The sequence below is a fragment of the Equus asinus genome, chromosome 23 (genome assembly GCF_041296235.1).
Source record: "Equus asinus isolate D_3611 breed Donkey chromosome 23, EquAss-T2T_v2, whole genome shotgun sequence".
Lineage (NCBI taxonomy): Eukaryota > Metazoa > Chordata > Mammalia > Perissodactyla > Equidae > Equus > Equus asinus.
The window spans coordinates 25,471,280-25,492,192 of record NC_091812.1 but is presented as its reverse complement, the minus strand read 5'-3'; the positions used below and the strand labels follow the sequence as shown (position 1 = coordinate 25,492,192).

The following is a 20,913-nucleotide window of genomic DNA, read 5'->3' as shown; positions in this document are numbered from 1 at the left end:
AACATTAAATCTGTAAGCTCTCAAGCATGCTTTGACATTTTGTGTCTTTCTCCCACTGACATGTTTTTGAACAGTGTAGATAAACCAAGTTTTTCCAGATAAACATTGGTTTGCATGTATAACTTGCTAACTCTGTGAAGGAAACGTGGAAATGAGAAACTGTGGGACCAATCTCCTGGAAGTTTCTATGAATTAAGAGCAGGATTCTAGAAACCATGCAGTAACTGACTCCTCTCTGTCTCTTGTACTCATTGTCTGAGCGTCTTGGGCACTCTCAGGTAAATTACACGCACATGCATACACACACAGAGAAAGCAAACGAATTATCTTTTACGTAATTACACTTAGAGTCATGAGTTCTCGCAAAGATTCTGCTCTTCTCTTCTTTTACTGTCTTTCCCATCTTCATCAGATAGAATTATCACATAAGATTTCATTTAGAGATATCTGTCTCTTGAAACAGATATATGGCCTCAGGAATGGAAGCGAAGTTATTTCTTATGATCAATACAGATATAAATATCCAGATACTACATTTTATTATTAGAAAAATTGACGGGATTTCAGTATAGACTCATGTTTTCATTTTCCCCAGGAAAACCCACCTGTGATGCAAGTTCTAAGGAAAAACTCACTTCCTGGGGCTGGCCCTGTGGCGCAGCGGTTAAGTGCGTACGTTCCGCTTTGGCGGCCCAGGGTTCGCCGGTTCAGGTCCCGGGTGTGGACATGGCACCGTTTGGCAAGCCATGCTGTGGTAGGCGTCCCACATAGAAAGTAGAGGAAGACAGGCATGGATGTTAGCTCAGGGCCAGTCTTCCTCAAAAAGAAAAACAACAAAAGAACCCTCACTTCCTGTGTTTCTCTGCTACTGTCAACTTCACTTCTGACACCAGATGTGTAGGTTTTCTACACACCGAGCAATTCTGCAATGCTAGCTGGGTGTCCTACAATTTAACTCAATCCTGACAGTATCCGCTTGGAGTTAGCATCAGGTCCCATAGATCAAGGGCTCAGTCCTACAAGACTGGCTCCCACTCCCCAACTTCAGATGCCAGGTACAAGTCCAAGTTGTTACTTGTGCTTCTGACTGACTGGCTACGAATCAAAGGTTTGTATAAGCTCCTCTCCAGTTTTGATTAATTTGCTAGAGTGGCTCACAGAACTCAGGAAAGCAGTTAACTTAGATTACTAGTTTATTATAAAAGGACATAATTCAAGATTAGTCAGTTGAAAGAGATGCATAGGGCAAGGTATGTGGGAAAGGGCACAGAGCCTCCATGCCATCTCCGGGTGTGCCACCCCCCTCGTATCTCTACCAGTTCACCAACCCAGAAGTTCTCTGAACCGCATAGTTTGGGGATTTTTATGGAGGCTTTATTATGTAGGCACAATTGATTAAATCATTGCCCACTGGTAACTGGCTCGACCTCCAGCCCCCTTCCCTCCCCGAAGGTCTTGGTTGGGCTGAAAGTTCCAACTGTCTAATCGTGTGGTTGGTTCTCCTGGCACCTAGACTGAGGGGCTTTCCAAAAATCATCTCACTAACATAAACTCAGGTGTGGATGAGAGGGGCTTGTTATGAATAGCAACAGACACCCATTTCACCTTTATGGCTCTGAAGCTATTTCAGGCACTGAGGCTAAAACCAAATATTATATTAAAAGATGCCCCTATTGCTCAAATCACTTAGGAAATTACAAGGGTTTGGGGAGCTGTGAGCCAAGAACCAGTGGAGAAGAGCAAAACGTATATTTCTTATTATAAATCACAATATCACACAAGTGTTACAAACAAAGGTGAAATTAAGGATGAGATTAATCCTCATATTAAGATGAACTATTTTTCTAGGTTTATAGCCTATTGTTTCTTCTTTACCAAAATAAAACGTATGTTGATGCTTGGAAGGGTGTATTTAGAAGACAATAGTTTTTCATCATCATCATTTTTAGAAAGAGAAGCTGTGAATGATTTATTATTAAGTACAAACGAAATATGTCACTTACGGTTCAACAGTTTTTCTTAAAATCTGCTTAATCACCAAGTATTTCACAATCTACGGTTTTCTAATATACAGTTTTTAGATAGAATTCTGGAAAGTAGAAATTTCTAAGACCTATACATTAGTAATTTTATATTCTACATTTGAAATGTGATTTAATAAACATGACCAATAGCAGACAATGTTACATAAAAATGGCCCAATGTTACTATAAAATTTATATAAAAGTTTTAAATTCCTTTTCCTGCATTTATTCGGAATTTTCTTCTGCCTATATTTTTTAACTGACTTAGAAATATAAGGGGGAATGGATACTGTATTTTAAGATATTCCACATGCTCTATTTCCTTCTAACTTAAGTATGACACATTTCATTTATAGACAATTTTAAGATTCTTGAAAGGACTATGAAAGTAACATCATAAGGAACCACAATTAATTTAGAGACGTTTTGTTTCATCTTGATTTTTATCATATCATTCATACGTCAGCAAGCTAGTAGGGTTGAGCGAGAGTTTTGATCTCTAAATCAATGGCAGGTACTGTTTGCCCACTGGGGATGGTATATAATCTCTTCCGTGTGATGACTGTCATGTGCTATACTCTCCTGACTCTGCAGTATTGTTAGAATACGCATATCCTCACAGTTTGATGACACATAAAATTAGCTGCTTACGCAATTGCTTTTGATAATAATGTCCTGAATACATCAGGCTTGAGGGTAACTCTCTCATGGATTTACTTTCTCATTCTTTCCAATGTTAAAGCTTCTTTCACCTAATTGTGAAGAGTCCTCTAACATTTCCTGCACTTTCCATTATCATGCATCTATCGTCTTATCATCGTTTAATAGAAATGTGAACTTCATTAACAGGTATATGGTTTGTTAAACAACAAAAAATTTAACTGAGTAAACTTAAAGATCAAATTGACTTTATTCCAGATTTATGAATTGGTCAGTATCCCATCTGCCAATAGAAAGGAGCTCCAAAGAGCTGCAGCAAAGGAAAGGTTTTTAAAGGCAGAAAGGAGTGAAAAAAGGAAAGTATTAGCAAAGAATGCATTGTTTCAGGCAAGGTTGTCCTCCTAAGGGAAATGGAAGGGCCTATGGAGCAGATGACCTCACCAGTGCTCACCAGGCAATTCTATGTTGACTGGTTAAAGATTACATTCCTGGTGGCGGCATGGGGGCGGGGGGGGGGGGGGGGGGGAGCGGTTGAGATGGCAATTAGCTTAGGTGTTAAGTGTTGGTTTGCTGATGTGGAGTTTAGTACAAATGACTCCACTTTGGGCATGCTGTCTCCTTTTTAAGGATTCCTTCCTTCTGATCAGATTCTCAGCTTAACTGAGAGATGTGATCAAAATTTAAGGCACTAGCACCGCTCTCAGCCAGTGCCGTAGTTGTCACAGCTTTTACTGATCCTCTGTGGTATCCACAGGTCATGACTTTTTTGTTTATTTTGTCTCTGGGGTATTCATAGGCCACAACTTCAAGTTCACAATTTTTAAGTTGGTCATTCTCTTCGTTCCTTTTCTGATGTTCCAGTCTTGGGGAGATCATTTGCTTGGTGGTTAGTGGCTGAGAACACGCATTTAAAGCTTTTAAGAGAATACAATGCACCAGGGAGATTACTATGATTATCATAAGCAGAATAATTTGCAAGGTTTGGGGTACACTCCAGAGCCATGGTCCCCAAGACCTAAACCAATCAAAATCAAATAAGTCAGAAAAAAACCTTGCTGAAGGAGTCACCTTTTTAAGTCAAATGGCTTACTAGTGCTCTTAGGTAACTGAGTTTCAACTTCCCCAGAAGTGTTAACCCAAGTGCAGCAAGTAGTGTTGGCCGCAGCACAGACACCTCCTTGCTCAACAAAAAGGCAATCAAGGGCTATCCTATTATCAAGGAGCACAGAATTAGATCAAGATTAGCCAAAGGGGTGTCTCATAAATCAGGACATGGTGTCACAAAATGGGATGTTATTACCTCACAGTCATGGGGCTCACTCCCATTAGGCAGGGGTAGTAATGTAGCAAGTCATATAGCCCTTTCATTTCCCTTAGGAGGACCACCTTGCCTGAAACAATGCATTCTTTGCAAATACTTCCCTTTTGTCCACTCCTTTCTGCCTTTAAAAACCTTTCCTTTCCTTTGGAGCTCCTTTCTATTTATAGACGGGATGCTCCCTGAATCATAAATCATTGAATAAAGTTAATTTGATCTTTGAATTTTTGTTGTTTAACAAACCATATACTTATTGATGAAGCTCATACTTATTTCTGTTAATTGATGATAACACAACAGACACATAATAATGGATAGTCTAAGAAATGTTAGAGGGGATAGGATGTAAAAGATTATGAACGTTGCAACATTTAAGATGAAGGTTGGGGGATGGAAGCAGAAGGATCTCGTAGGAGGTTAGTCTGCTTGCAGAGAAATGTTGAGTCACTTCAGAACTAAGAAGACTTTGGACAGCATGTGGAGTTTGTAAATAAATGTCTCATTTCCTAGGGTTAAATCTGCTGAGGCTTCTGCTAACTTTGCAGCTGCAGCTATAGCCTCAAGGGAGTTGGGATAGGCATGAGCTACTGAATCAAGCTGTATGTGATACTGGGCAATAGGCCCGTGTTTACTGCCCTGTTCTTGTAGGGTTTGGTTATCTCTTTCGGGTACAAATAAGGTGAAAGGTTTTGAATAGTTAGGTAGCCCTAGGGCAGGAGATTCTTGCAGAGTTTATTTTAGCCTTATAAAGGCCTGCTCATATTTGTCTTCCCAAGGAAGGGGTTCAGGCACTGAAATTTTAGTAAGTTCCTAGAGTCAGGAAGCCAGTAGAGAAAATTAGGAACCCATAGTCTGTAATAGCCAGCCAGGCTTAGAAGCTCATAAAGCTGTCACTTAGTTGTGGGTTTAGGAAATTCTTGGATTAGCTTAATTCTTTGTGGAGATAGCTGGATTCTTTCAGCATTAAGATTACGCCCTAGATAATGAACAGTAACTAGAGATAATTGTAATTTTTCCTTAGAGACTTTATGTCCCTTTTCAGCTAACCATTACAGCAAATAAATGGAATCCTTTATGGATGCCTCTTTGGTAACTGAACATAGCAAGCAGTCATCTACATACTGTAGACGGGTTGACTTCCTGGGGAACTGGAGGGCATTTAAATCTTAGTGGAGTACTTGGGAGAAATAACAAGGGGCCTCAGTGAACCCTTGAGGCATGACTGTCCAGGTATACTGTTCCAGGTAAAGGCAAATAGATATTGGCTATTGGGATCTACAGGGATGCTAAAGAAGGCTGAACAAAGGTCCACAACAGGGAACCATTTTGAGTCTGGTGGAACTTGTAACAGAATGGTGTTTGGGTTTGGAACAACTAGGAAACAAGGAATAGCCATCTTGTTAATAGCTCTCAAGTCCTGGACAAATCACCAACCCCTCCCATTAGGTTTCCAGACTGGGAAGATCGACTGTTACAGGGGCTGGTACAGGGAATACTTAACAGCTGGGCGATTAGTTCTTTGATTACTGGTGTGAGGCCTTGTATAGCCACAGGCTTTAATGGATATGGAGGCAATCTGGGAAGAGTCTTAGTTATGTCTATCTCAATTTTTATAGGCTCTACACTTTTTATTCTCCCAATGTCAGTATCAGAGGTAGTCTACAGATTTTCAGGCACCTCGATTAAGTTAAGGGACTTTTGTTGAAATTGTTTCTCTCCTATGTCAAGGACAGATTGTAAGGAACATAAAAGATCAGGTTCAGGCTGGTCAGGAAATTCTAAAGTGAGGTCTTCACTGGAATCCCACCGTATTAGCCTTTTAATTTAGAAGGGAGATATCTACCTAATACGCTGACACAGAGCAAAAAGGAAAGTTTTTTGGTAAAATGTCCCAGAGTCATTTGTACTGGTTGAGATAGGAACTCTCTCTGAACTTCATTAGATACCCCTACTGTGGAAACTTTTTTTCACTCTGAGTAATTTGTTGTCCTATGAGAGTGAGGTTTAAAGTAGAAAGTGTAGCCCGGATTCTGCCAGAATTTGGCAAGATTTTCTATTGATTTTAATTTTAGCTTCCCTTTGGCTATTTAAGGGTATTACTGGTAGCAGTTTACTGGAGAGTCCCTTGGAATCCGATCAGTTCTGGGAGGGGCCCATATGGGGGCTCTCCCTTGGGCACATTCAACTGGCTATTGGGGAATTTGTATAGGACTTTGAAGGACAATTTTCTTTCCAGTACTCCAATTGATTACGAATGAGATTGGTCCTTGGGCCAGTGTTGCACCCGTAGGAGGATGTGATGTGGGAGGCCCAAGTGTTATTGTAGGTTTCTGGCTTTGGAGCTGTGGCCAATAGTTTGGTGGATCTTTGTCTGTGATCTTGGTCCAAAGTCCTTTCAAAGTAAGAGCAGGTTGGGTCACCTCATTTATTGTACGGAACCCAGAATGCTGTAGGAAGAGAGCTTCCAAATGGGCTTTAAAGCCTGCCACAGAGTCATCTTTCTTTGTTTGCCTATTTGAAAAACAGACCAATCAGTGTAGGCAGGGAAGACTCTAGGAACTGCTTTTAAAAGATCCGCTGCTATATTGCAAGCTTTTTCTGGTCCGTTAGCGGATCACATTGGAGATCAAGGATCTTGAGTGTTATCCTCAGGATTATGCCATTCTGCTCCCTGCATCCATTTTTGAGGCTTCACCAGGTCCCACCAACATATGTACAAGTTGATATGTGAGTACTCAGGTAAAGGACGAGAGAGGGGAGCAGCAGGAGTCACATCGGTCCTATTGTCTTGTTTTAGGTACCTCTTGTGTCTCTAATTTTTTATTAGCCTTTTGTAACAAATTTTTTAATAAAGCTATTTTGGAATCTTGAAGTCTTTCGGAAGCTTCTGCATGCCAATTAAAATAGGTATCGCATTCTGTTTGTTTAATTTGGGAACCTTTACTTGCAAGTGTACTTCTTAAATAAACAATCTTGTATAATTGGAACATTCTCCATAATGGCCTTTGTAATTCTAGATTATTTTTAGTAATATTTTGCCATTTTTGCAGATATAGCTTCTGACCGTAGTTTTTAGACATGAAAGAAGCAGGTGTTCCAAAAGGTGGCATGCTTGTCGCTTTAGAGTTTAAGGATCCCATTAGCTAAGTCTTTGGGTTTCTTGGAGCCAAACTAGTGCCTAAAAGGATGTACCGCTGTGTTGGGGATTGTGTGGTATTTTACAGTGCACCTCAGTACACGGGAATTTTCTTGCAGTTGGCAGGTGAACAAGTGTCAGTTTAACCTGTTCTGTGACCACCTTATCCTAACAAGGGAGTCTTTGGGTTTGGTGGTGAGCACTCTAAGAGCTCTTAAGTGCTCAACCCAAGCCCATCAATTTTTGCAGCTTTTTGGCCTCTGAGATCCCCATTAGCAATACCCTTTATTCACACAAAACAAGAAAAACATGTGCACCTTAATGTATTAGCACTAAGAGATATTACTGAATCCTGGCTAAGAAAAGACCTTGTTCATACCGCTAGCAATTCCCAATGTGGAACTGGGAATTGGGGAAAGGATTGAACCAGCAAACTCCAAAGAATGGGGACTTGAGAGCTGATTCCAAATAAACGGGGATCTGTAGACTACACTGCCAGCGGTTCCCAACACGGAATCTGAGGACAGAACCAAAGGCTGGGGTTTCCAATCAAATGGGGAATTATGCTTCGAACTACCAGCAACTCCAACATGGAACTAGTGATTCCAGACAAATGGGGAACTAACTAGATAAGCCAATTAGATAAGGAGCTCAACACAAAGAGAGCAGAACTCAGAACCAAGAGGAGCTTACCCCTGGCCCTCGGAAACAGCAGAAAGGCAGTAACTCAAAGGTTTCACAAGGTACACTTGTGTTTCTTGTTGTCACTGAAGCTGTTTGAAGTCTCCTTTGATCCCACTACTGCCACCAAATCTGTTAAATAACAAAAAATTGACTGAGTAAATATAAAGATCAAATTGGTTTGATTCAATGATTCATGAATCAGGCAACTTACCAAATTCCCAAGGAGTAGAAAGGAGCTCCAAAGAGCTACAGGCAAGGGAAGGTTTTTAAAGACAGACAGGGGGTAGAAGAAAGGAAATTATTAGCAAAGAATGCACCGTTTCAGGCAAAGTCACCCTCCCAAGTGGAACAGAAGGGCCTAACGGGTGGATTGCCACCCCCGACCCTCCCTGCCCCATGCTAACCAGGTAATTCCATGTTGACTGGTTAAAGGTTACATTCCTCGGGGGGTTGAGACTACAATTAGGTTAGGTATTAATTCTTGGTTTGCTGCCTGGGGTTTAGTACAAGTGACTCCACTTTGAGCCTGCTGTCTCCCTTTTAACAGGTTGTTCATAGTGTTATCTTAGTTGATGTACGAAACTTTTCCAGCCACTTGGGAGCTTTTATAAATCTGAGATAGATAATACTTACATGAGTATATTTCCAATGGCCTTTAGATAGCCAAATAAAATAATACACCAATGCGAGTTATACATTTCAAATACCAATCTAAGTAAGTTCACCTTGACGTGGGAGAAGGGGATTGATGAATAACTGCGAGACTACATAATAAAGTTCCACTTGTAGAATAGGAATTTGAGGGTAGCTCAGTTAGGAAGAGCTGTACTGCTTCAGCACCTATTGTCCAGCCCCATGGATAGCTCTCCAAGAATCACAGCAACCAAGAGAAATTTATGATATGTACAGGATTAAAATTCATTGACCTTCTTCTGCTCTTTAAGGGAACAGAACTTAACTTTTTGAAAAAATATTTGGGAATTTGGTAAGTATAAAAGTGATAGAGGAGCAGCACAGTTCCGTGCTTATGGTAGTCATTGATTAAAGGCTGACTGACGGACTGAATGAATGAGATGCTCATGAAATGAATGAGAACGAAGAAATAGTGTTAAGTTCATTAGTTGAGTAGAGGTGGCCCTTATGGATAGAAAGTCTATGATTCATCTATTTTGGGTAGACATAACTTTAAGTGATTTTATTTAGATTGAATGTTTTCATGGACAAAAATACTGCTCAATTTTTTTAAGGAGGAAAACAAGCCTTGTCAAAATATGTTCCCCGATTTGGGGTTTAGAAATTAGGATCATTATATACTTAATCAGTGTGTATTTTAATAACTAAGTGAGGGGCTTTGAGGCGGTTGGGTTCTGTCTGTTTCTTCTCAGACAACATAAACTATGCAAAGATGAACTTCTCCAAGAACACATTCTACACTAAATATCAAATATTTGAAATGAGAAGATTTATGGGACGTTTTATATATATTTTTTTTTCATGGCCTGTCCTCTCGGCTTATATTATTTTTTTCCTTTCTATAACAGATCGATAAATTTTACCTGAGTAATAAAGCAATTTCGTGGAAATCTATCTTCGATCCTTATTTATTCTATGTGGTTTGCATCAATGACTGGGAGATCATTCACAAGATGTGCCTGCGGTTTGTCTGCCAACGGGGTTTCAAAGGCTGGCCAGAGAACAGTTGTGTCTAATCCTCCTCTTTAACTCATCCCCAGTCTTCATTCAGCCGGTCTGTGAAATGACTTGTGTGGCTAGCATTTATGAACAGAGAATTAGAAAGAAGAGGGAGGGAGAGAAAGAGAGAGGAGGAAAGGAAAGAGAAGTGGGAGAGAGGGAGCAGGAGAGAGGTAGAAAGAATAACAGCGAGAGAGAATTTTAATTTGATCTGGTGGGATCGCAGTTTTGCTGTACATGTTAGGGGTAGGTGTTTCCTATCAGAAGGAAATAAGCGATAATGGTGGGTTAGGAAAAGGTCCTGGTTTATTAAAGGAAATATAATTTTCTCAATTGAGGTAGAAGCTCACAGGAGGAAGCTCCATAAACAATCTCAATGTGTGGCCCAACAGTTGTCTTTTGCAGCCACTAACGTTTTTAATATGGTGGGAAAAGGTGGAGAGCAACATTGTAGAGTCTTTATTTGTCTCCCCTTTCAACACACACACACACACACACACACACACCAGGCAAATGTTTTAACTCTTTAGACTTTCACTTGAGACAGAGTGAAAAAAAATAATAATAATAAAAGCTGCCAGCAAAAACCACATCTCCAAGAGGAGAGGACCCATAAAGGGCTTTTATCTCCTGCCCATCATCTCAAATTGTCTTGTTTACCCCCCCTGAATCCTGATCGGGCACCATTACTGCAGTCATATCCACAGCACTCTTGTGAAGGAAAAATTAATTCTGAATTACTGGCCCCTAACTGCCTGTTCTTCACATTATCTGTCAGGAAAATAAGCAGACAATAGCTAGCTAAGTGGATTTCTGCTAGCTACCATTCAAAGGAGAAGGGACAGGTGTTCAATGGGGCTTCTTTCTTTCCTCAACTGCTATTTAACAATACATACAGGAGGAGTTTAATTGCATGCACCCACCTGCACCCTTGTCATTTCTTGGTTTTATTGGTTTTAATGAAAATATTAAGTGCACTCTAGGAACAGTGGCTAAGTGACATTTTGATTGAAACGTACAGGGAAATATATAATGGAAACAGGCACTATTACAGTTTTAATAGAAACTGAAAGAAGTAACATCCAGAACAACATTTTTGCTATTGTTATGCATATAGCAAGTCCTGAGAAGAATAATTGGGGACTGAGAAAATGGTTGTTAGAAAGAGCCTTTCACCTTAGCTACCTGACTTGTTTTTCCCTTGAAGAATAAAGTGGCCAGGCTTTGGCATATTTTCTTTCATTAAATACCCCTTAGGTAGCATCCATGGTCAAGTATGCTTTGGACCACCTTTCCTCTTCTCTGGAATCACAGCTCCTTGGGGTTACTAGAGAGAACTCGGATTCATGGACAAGAGTGTGGGATGAAAACAATGATTCCTTGCAGCTGGCCAGGTAGAATAGGGGCTAGTGACCTCTCACCAGCCACCAAAAACTTGTGTTTGCCTAAACCCATCTTCCAGACTCAAAGTAGAGAAAGAAAAAAGTCAAAGTAAAAATTGTGTTATGAATCATCCTCAACGCATGTAATGGCTTTAGTGTTTGCTGAATTTCAATCATGTTTATTACAAGAACAATGGCTTATTGTGCAGTAAATACAAAATAAAATAAAAAACACCATCATTCCCAACGAACCTGTGTGCACATACAGGCACACACACAAATTATGCCTTAGAATTTAAACTACTAGCATAGAAAATTAATGATCTCATAAATTTTACATCTTTTTATCTGAAGTTAGAATATTTTCTAGTGAGCATTGAGTGGCAGAGAAGAACAATTTGTCCTTCATTAACCAGGTTCCTAAATGTATATAGCCATGTAAATAGAGAATGTGCATACTTTTTCTTCAATGAGAAGTTGTCTGTTCCGCCATGATAAAAAAATATGAGGGGCTGGCCCCATGGCTAAGTGATCAAGTTCACGCGCTCTGCTTCTGCAGCCTGGGGTTCACAGGTTCAGATCCTGGGCGTGGACCTCCAGACCGCTCATCAAGCCATACTGTGGCAGTGTCCCACATGGAGGAGGTAGAAGGACTTACAACTAGGATATACAACTACATACTGGGGCTTTGGGGAGAAAAAAAATGTGAAATGTTTATAATATATTACAAAGCTAAAGGATAAAATAGAAATCCAGCAGGACATGCGTATGCATACTTGTGCATACATGTAATTGTCCCAGGTATTTTTTGCTCAGTACATACCTAAATAAATGATCTCACTTATTCATTCATTGGTCCACTCATTCATTCATCCATCTATCCATCCATTGTATTAGAATCTTTTGGCTGCAACTTGTAGAATATTCAACTAAAATTGCCCTGAGAAATAAGTCGCTTGTTAACTCATAACAAGATACCCCGAGGCAGGGTAGTTCCTTGTTGGTATGATTACTTAACAGAATCAGAAAAATAACAGGTATTTATCATACAGTAGCTCCCCCTTCTCTGTGGGGGATATATTCCAAGACCCCCAGTGGAAGCCTGAAACCACAGATAGTACCAAACCCTATATATGCTATGTTCTTTCCTATACGTACACACCCATGATACAGTTTAATTTATAAATTAGGTATTGTAAGAAATTAACAACAACAACTAATAATAGAACAACTATAACAATATACTCTACTAAAAATTACCATAGATCTTAGCAACCTCAGCATACAATTTTGTTTCTTTCCTTATTAAGTCAAGAATTTTCACCTTTTCACCTAAAGGAAACGCTTTATGGCTTCTCTTTGAAATGCCAGCGTCATTTGTCTTGTGCTTTGGGGCCGTTGCAGGTAAAATAAGGGTTACTTGAACACAAGCACTGTGATACTGTGACAGTTGATCTGCTAGCTGAGACAGATACTAAGTGACTAATGGGCGGGTAGCATATACAGCATGGAAAAGCTGGACAAAGGGATGATTCAGGTTCTGAGCAGGATAAGGTGGGATGGTGCAAGATTTCATCACACTATTCAGAACAGCACACAATTTAAAACATTTAAATTATTTCTGGAATTTTCCATTTAGTATTCTGAAACCACAGTTGACCACAGGTAACTGAAACCTTCGAAAGCTAAACTGTGGATAAGAGGGGACTGTATTTCTTGTCACTCATTGTAAGCCTGTTGGTTTTCATTTGTATGCTTGCCTGTCTTGATTGCAAATTGGCTACAAATGTCATGTGCTTAAAAGACAATATTCAACGACAGAAAATCTGAGTGTCTCTCTTTTTATTTTGGAGGAAGATCCAAGAACCCCCAGATTCCTTTGGTCGAACTGGGTTACAACCCCTTCCCTTAGCCAACTCCTGAAAAATGAGGCTTGGGATTTCCATTATTAGCTTAGATCAACCACGATTCTGGCCGGGCCAGTGGTATGCTGGTCAACATTTAACAACCTGCTTTCTGGGGAGAGATAAAAAGCAAGCACTGACTACAGCATTGGCTGATTTCTGCGGTGCAAATACTCTCATCATGACTGATTTCAAGCTACCAACATGACCTCACCAAGGCAGAGTTGGGAAGAGATGTGCATAACTGGCTCTCACAAACCTATGTGAGCTATCTCCAGCACACCACCAGGCTGGGTCCATATTCCCTAGCCTAATGCCACCCAACACCCGGCTTAAATGGGGTTATTTAAAAAAAAAGTCAGAAGAAAACAATGGACAGGTCTGAAAAGACATTTTTCCAAAGAAGACACACAGATGACCAACACGTCCATGAATAGATGCTCAACATCATTAATCATCAGGGAAATGCAAATCGAAACCACAAAGTGATATCACCTCATACTTGTTAGAATGGCCATTATCAAAAAGAGAAGAAATAACAAGTGTTGGAGAAGATGTGGAGAAAAGGAAACCCATGTGCACTGTTGGTAGGAATGTAAATTAGTGTAGCTGCTATGGAAAAATTAAAAATAGAACCACCATATGATCCAGCAATTCCACTTTTGGGTTATTTGTCTGAAGAAAATGAAACACTAACTTGAAAAGATATACGCACCCTGATGTTCATTGCAGCATTATTTACAGTAGCCAAGATATGGAAATAACCTTAGTGTCCATTGATGGATGAATATAGAAATTATGGCATAAATACACAATGGAATATTATTCAGCCATAAATAAGAATGAAATTTTGACATTTGTGACAACGTGAGTGGACTTCAAGGGAATTATGCTAAATGAAAAAGTTAAACAGAGAAAGACAAACCCCATATAACCCGACTTATATGTGCATTCTGAAAAAAAAAAAGCCACCAACCAAACAAACAATCCATCTCTTAGATACAGAGAACAGATGGTGGTTGTCAGAGGCAGGGGGTGAGGGGTGGGGGAAATGGATGAAAGGAGTCAAAAAGTAAAAAGAAAAAACAATGCAATTGCTGTAAAACAGACATAGACATTTTGAATCATATTCAAAATATTGACTTGATATATATACATATATATGTTAAAAATTGTAAAAATAAAAATAAAGTGGAGCTATTTTAGGCAGAAAAAGAGGAAATTGGCATGTTATCTGCAATGTCTGCCACATTCATTTGTTCATTCAACACATAATTTTGATACCCCCTAGGTGTCAGATATTAAGGATAAGAGCTAGACACCTTTGAGAGAATTACCTGGTCTCTGACTCTTTATCAGAGAATCTGTCCATTCCCACAATTCCTGCTGATCAGGCAGTGAGCAATGTATCACGTAACTGGTCCCGCTGACCCTCCACTGTAATTGACCTGAAGGGAACTGTATACAAGCTGATGATAGGGCTCCGCACAGAGAGGACCTGGACAAAAGAGACTTTTGAAGTCATTTATCAGCATTTAATGTTAGATTTAGTATGTTTTGTTGAATTAAGGAAAGCTGGGTTCGTACAATATGAATAATCAATAGAATGTCATCAAAAAGGGAAAATGAAGCTGATCCTCAGAGAGTAGAAACATACTAGACATGTTGGGATCAGAGATGTATAAAAAGAGTCACCTCAGTTTCTGCCTTTTGATTCTAATCCACCTGAGGCCCAACAGCATCTCATTCCCTATCCTTGAATAAAGCTTTAAAATACATCCTTGTTGGGGTTGGCCCCGTGGCCGAGTGGTTAAGTTCGCGTGCTCCGCTGCAGGCGGCCCAGTGTTTCGTTAGTTCGAATCCTGGGCGCGGACATGGCACTGCTCATCAGACCACGCTGAGGCAGCGTCCCACATGCCACAGCTAGAAGAACCCACAACGAAGAATACACAACTATGTACCGGGGGGGCTTTGGGGAGAAAAAGGAAAAAATAAAATCTTTAAAAAAAAAAAAAAAACATCCTTGTGGGCTACCATTTTATTGTCTCCATTAGTTGGAGTTTTGTAAATGATTATTTTTGTGATCTCAAATGGGTTTCCATTCCTTGCAATCAAAACAATCTTAACTAGAACAGAACACAACAGCGAGCATGAAACTACTCCTGTCAATGAGCTCATGATCTAGTAATGGAGATGAAGTCAACCGGTGGGCAATAACTTTGCAGTGTGAAACTGCTCTGCTCAGATAAAGTACACAGCGTAACGGGAACACCTCGGAGGGACACTTGTGTAGTCTTTACGGACTAAGAGAAGGTGGTATTTTAAGAGTTTCAGAATCATCTTAATGTGTTGAGCCATCAGAAGAACTCTTGTTCACTCTAATTATAAGATCATGTTTTCAGATATAAAAATTTGGTCCCAACTTTGTCCCTTCCCGATTCCAGGTTCTGGGGACTCGTTTATTGGACCACTCTTAGACCCAGAAAAGAAAACAACCAAGTGGCATCAGCACCTCTAAGTCAAGGAGGAAACTCTCTCTAATAAAGAAGGAGACAAGTGTCTCTCACACATCCTTAACACAGAGCACATTTGTGCAAGGGGCACTAAGGAGTGTACATGGTGTCATCATTTTCTCTAAAGTAATTCTACAGAATTAGGCCATACAGGCACAATAAAACAAAACAAAACAAAACAATAACAAGAAAAAAATTGGAAAAAAAATATTGTCCAAAGCACCTTTCATCTGAAGTGTGATTTGGAAGTCTTACCTTGTATGAGTATAAGAGAATATGTGGTTCCGTAAGCAGAGCTCTCTGTTTTAAGGGACTTTTGACACTCGATTAAGTCATTCCCAGTAATTCTGTGTTATAATCTATTTTAGAGCCATAATTCTAAGTGAAATATAAAAAGAATCAGTTGTATATTTCATGCAAACTCTTTCTCTTCCTTCGTTGTTGGCCGTTACTTCCTGGCTCGATTCCAGTTGATGCAATTACACCCTGATTATCTGAAGCTCACCCTGCTGTCACTTCAATTGGTTAAGGGGTTCTTCTTTACCTCTCCTTTAACAGTCTCACTAAGTGGCTGTAGAGACTGTTATTACATTTGCTGCATCTCACTTCTGTTATCACTGAAACCATCTCAGGGCCACATATTAATAGCAGGGACTACCAGTATTGGATGGCAGAAATCATGCAAGTGTTTTAAAATGTCTTTGTCTTTCAATGAAAGAGTTGGAAAGTATATCAGTATGAGTATAAAAGGTGTGTCCCATCAGCCACTATGCATCCAGATCTGTGGCAAGGTAACGCTTTATAAAATGACCTTCATAATTTATTTTATTTATAATAATTTATAATTACTAAAATAATTAAAGGTGTGTTTCTTAAGTGTGGTCCATGGATCACTGGCATTAGGACCCTAGGCAAGGAGAGCTGTTAAACTGAAGATTTCTGTGGTCCATTTCAGACCTCCTGAATCACAATATCTGGGATTGCAGTTAGGAATCTGAACTTTTAACAAGATTTCTACGTGATTTTGATAGGCAGCAAAATATGGAAAATACTGATTTAGGTGACACGTCTAAAGAAACCCACAAAGAGTAAGAATTACTCTGAACTAAAGTTCTCTGAGTTTACCAAGAGCATGGTGTATAGTTTTTCATCCCTTACACTCCTTACTTTTATTTTTCTTTGGGCTCTCGTTAGAGCACAAACCATCTCCATTGAACAGCTGAAGTAATGCACTGCATCAACTACGAGAGGCTAAGTTATAATACATGGAAAAACAAGCCCTTAAACACCAGTGACTTAAAAGAACAAAATTTTATTTCTCATTTATGCTGCATTCCCATTGTAGGTTAACTGATGGCTGTGCTCCACGTCGTCTTTAGTCAAGGATGTAGGCTATGAGAGGAGCCACCATCTTCATCATTGTAAGTCATGTTGACAGAGGGAAAGTGAGTGCAGGAGAGTCTCTATGAGCAATTGAAGAATTCTTCTGAAAGTAATTCCTTCCAGAACTCAAACTATCCCAACAATTACCAGGGCCGTGAAGTAAAATCTTACTCTAACTCAGAAGAGGTGACAGGAAGAAATAGTTTTTGAAGAGCATTAAGGACTGTGATGTGCAAGCTTTGACAATTTCCCTCAGGCAAGTCCTCCAAGCAGAAGAGAATTCACACATTTTTGTTTCCTATTTTTCACTCTTCCTTCCTTTACAGAGAAAATAAAGTCTTAATACTGCAAATTATATGACAGACCATAGAGAATGCAGTCAGTTCTCATTATTCATGGTAATTATGTTATGTAAAATTGCTGGGAACACTGAAATGGTAAACACCGAATCATTGCTCCTAGAGGAAATATGGGGTTAGGTTCCTCTGAACCTCTAGGCACAACATTTTCATCAACCAATCAATACATAACCTTATTTTACATGTGATCCTGTTTAAAGACACCTTATTTAATATATAGTGTTGGTTCATTAACATTGAACTCACAGGTAATGAGGCTATAACTCATGTCTGAACAAAGCTTATTTAACACATGTATTTTTTCCATAAGGCACATCACAGTCTTTTCATACCTAGAAACACTAGACAGCACTTCAGCACTATGCTTAGGGAATATTTTAAACAGTGAAATCACCAACAAAACATACAGAAAATGAGAAAAATATGGCACTAAATAGACCACAAAAGAAAACACATCTACATACCCATTAAGATGGCCAAAATCCAGAACACTGACAACAGCAATTGCTGATGAGGATGTGGAGCAACAGGAACTCCCATTCATTGCTGGTGGGAATACAAAATGGTACAGCCACTTTGGATGATAGATTAGCATTCTCTAACAAAACTAAACTTACTCTTACCATACAATCCAATAATCATGCTTCTTGGTGTTTACTCAAAGAAGTTGAAAACTTATGTCCACACAAAAATCTGTACATGAATGTTTATAGCAGTTTTATTCACAATTGATAAACCTTGGAGGCAACAAAGATGTCCTTCAGTAGGTGAATGGATTAATAAACTGTGGGATATTATTCAGTGATGAAAAGAAATAAACTATCAATCCATGAAAAGACATGGAGGACACTTAGATGCATATTAGTAAGTGAAAGAAGCCAAACTGAAAAGGCTACATACTGTATGATTCCAACTACAGGCATACCTCATTTTATTGTACTTGGCTTTATTGTGCTTCACAGATACTGTGTTTTTCACAAATTGTATGTTTGTGGCAACCCTACGTTGAGCAAGTCTATGGGCACCATTTTTCCAACATTTGCTCACCTCATGTCTCTGTGTCACATTTTAGTAATTCTCACAATATTTTTAAACTTTTTCATTATTAATATATTTGTTATGGTGACTTATGATCAGTGATTTTTGATGTTACTATTGTAACTGTTTTGGTTTGCCATAAGCTGTGCCCATATAAGACGGTGAACTTAATTGATAAATGTTGTGTGTGTTCAGACTGCTCCACCAACCTGCTGTTCCCCTGTTTGTCTCTTCTCTCCTTGAGCCTCCCTATTCCCTGAGAAACAACAATAGTGAATTTAGGTCAATTAACTCTACAACAGCCTTTAAATGTTCAAGTGAAAGAAAGAGTCACATCTCTCCCTTAAAATCAAAAGCTAGAAATGATTAAGCTTAGGGAGGAAGGCATGTCAAAAGCCAAAATAGGCTGAAAAGTAGGCCTCCTGTGCCAAACAGTTAGCCAAACTGTGAATGCAAAGGAAAAATTCTTGAAGGAAATTAAAAGGGCTACTCCAGTGAACACACAAATGAAAAGGGTGAAATGGCCTTATTGCTGATACGGAGAAAGTTTTAGTGGTCTGGATAGAAGATCAAACCAGCCACAACCTTCCCTTAAGCCAAAGCCTACTCCAGAGCAAGGCCCTAACTCTCTTCAATTCTGTGAAGGCTGAGAGAGGTGAGGAAGCTGCAGAAGAAAAGTTTGTAGCCAGCAGAGGTTGGTTCATGAGGTTTAAGAAAAGATGCCGTCTCCATAACATGAAAGTACAAGGTGAAGCAGCAAGTGCTGACGTAGAAGCTGCAGGAAGTTATCCGGAAGATCTAGCTAAGATAATTAATGAAGGTGGCTATGCCAAACAACAGATTTTCAGTGTAGATCAAACAGTCTTATTTTGGAAGAAGATGCCATCTAGGACTTTCATAGCTAGAGAGGAGAAGTCAATGCCTGGCTTCAAAGCTTCAAAGGACAGGCTGACTCTCTTGTTAAAGGCTAATGCAGCTGGCGACTTTAAGTTGAAGCCACTGCTCATTTATCATTCTGAAAATTCTCTAGCTCTTAAGAATTATGCTAAATCTACTCTGCCTGTGCTCTATAAATGGAACAACGAAGCCTGGATGACAGCACATCTGCTTACAACATGGTTTACTGAATATTTTAAGTCCGCTGTTGAGACATACCAGTCAGAAAAAAAGATTTCTTTTAAAATATTGCTGCTCATTGACAATGCACCTGGTCACCCATGATCTCTGATGGAGATGTACAATGAGATTAATGTTGTTCTCATGCCTGCTAACACAACATCCATTCTGCAGCCCATGGATCAAGGAGTAATTTTGACTTTCAAGACTTATTATTTAAGAAATATGTTTTGTAAGGCTATCGCTGCCATAGATAGGGATTCCTACGACAGACCTGGGCAAAGTAAATTGAAAACCCTCTGGAAAGTATTCACCATCCAGATGCCATTAAGAACATTTGTGATTCATGGGAAGAAGACAAAATGTCAACATTAACAGAGGTTTGGAAGAAGTGGATTCCAGCCCTCAAGGGTGATTTTGAGGGGTTCAAGACTTCAGTGGAGGGAGTAACTGCAGACATGGTGAAAATAGCAAGAGAACTAGATTTAGAAGTGGAGCCTGAAGATGTGACTGAATTGCTGCAATCTCATGGTAAAACTTTAATGGATGAGGAGTTGCTTCCTATGGATGAGCAAAGAAAGTAGTTCTGTGAGTTGGAGTCTACTCCTGGTGAAGATGCTCTGAAGATTGTTGAAATGACAACAAAGGATTTAGAATATTACATGAACTCAATTGATAAAGCAGTGGCAGAGTTTGAGAGGGCTGACTCCAATTTTGAAAGAAGTTTTTCCGTGGGTAAAATGCTATCAAACAGCATCACACGCTACAGAGAAATTGTTTGTGAAAGGAAGAATCAATCGATGTGGCAAATTTCACTGTTGTCTTATTTTAAGAAATTGCCTCAGCCACTCCAACCTCAGCAACCACCACCCTGACCATTCAGTAGCCATCAACATCGAGGCAAGACCCTCCACCAGCAACAAGATTATGACTTGCTGAAAGCTCAGATGATGGTTCACATTTTTTAGCAACAAAGTATTTTTTAATTAAGGTATATACATTGTTTTCTTAGACTTAATGCTATTGCATACTTAATAAACTACAGTATAGTGTAAACATAACTTTTATATGCACTGGGAAACCAAAATATTCTTGCAACTTGCTTTATTGTGATAGTCACTTTATTGTGGCACTCTGGAACCAAATCTGCAATATCTCTGAGGTATGCCTGTATCTGACATTCTGGAAAAGGCAAAACTGTGGAGACAGTAAAAACATCAGTGGTTTCCAGAGATTAGTGGAGAGGGAGTTATGAATAGGAAGAACATAGAGGATTTTTAGGGCAGTGAAACTACTCTATATGGTACTATAATGATGGATACATGCCATTATAAATTTGTCCAAACTCATAGAATATACAACGCCAACAGTGATTCCTAATGTAAACTATGGACTCTGGGTGATAATGATGTGTCAGTGTAGGTTCATCAATTGTAACAAATGTACCACTCTAGTAGGGGATGTTGATAATTGATAATGTGGAGGGGGGTGTGTGATGCGTGTGAAAGGCAGGGAGTATGTATCTTCCCCTCAAATTTACTGTGAACCTGAAACTGCTCTAAAAAATGAACCTTGTTATTTAAAAAAAAGAAGAAGACATATTTACAGTATGAGAGAAGGCAGAGTATTGCATTGATCAACCTCAGCTGGGAATGTGTGTCAGGTCAGTCAATTTTTTTGCCCCTCTTTTTGCACATATCCATG

The 20,913-nt window shown here is 39.4% G+C and overlaps 1 pseudogene; it reads left to right on the top strand.

The window, feature by feature from the left end:
• Positions 1–18,271: 18,271 nt before the first annotated feature.
• Positions 18,272–20,221, top strand: LOC139041759 (tigger transposable element-derived protein 1-like; annotated as a pseudogene).
• Positions 20,222–20,913: the final 692 nt, after the last annotated feature.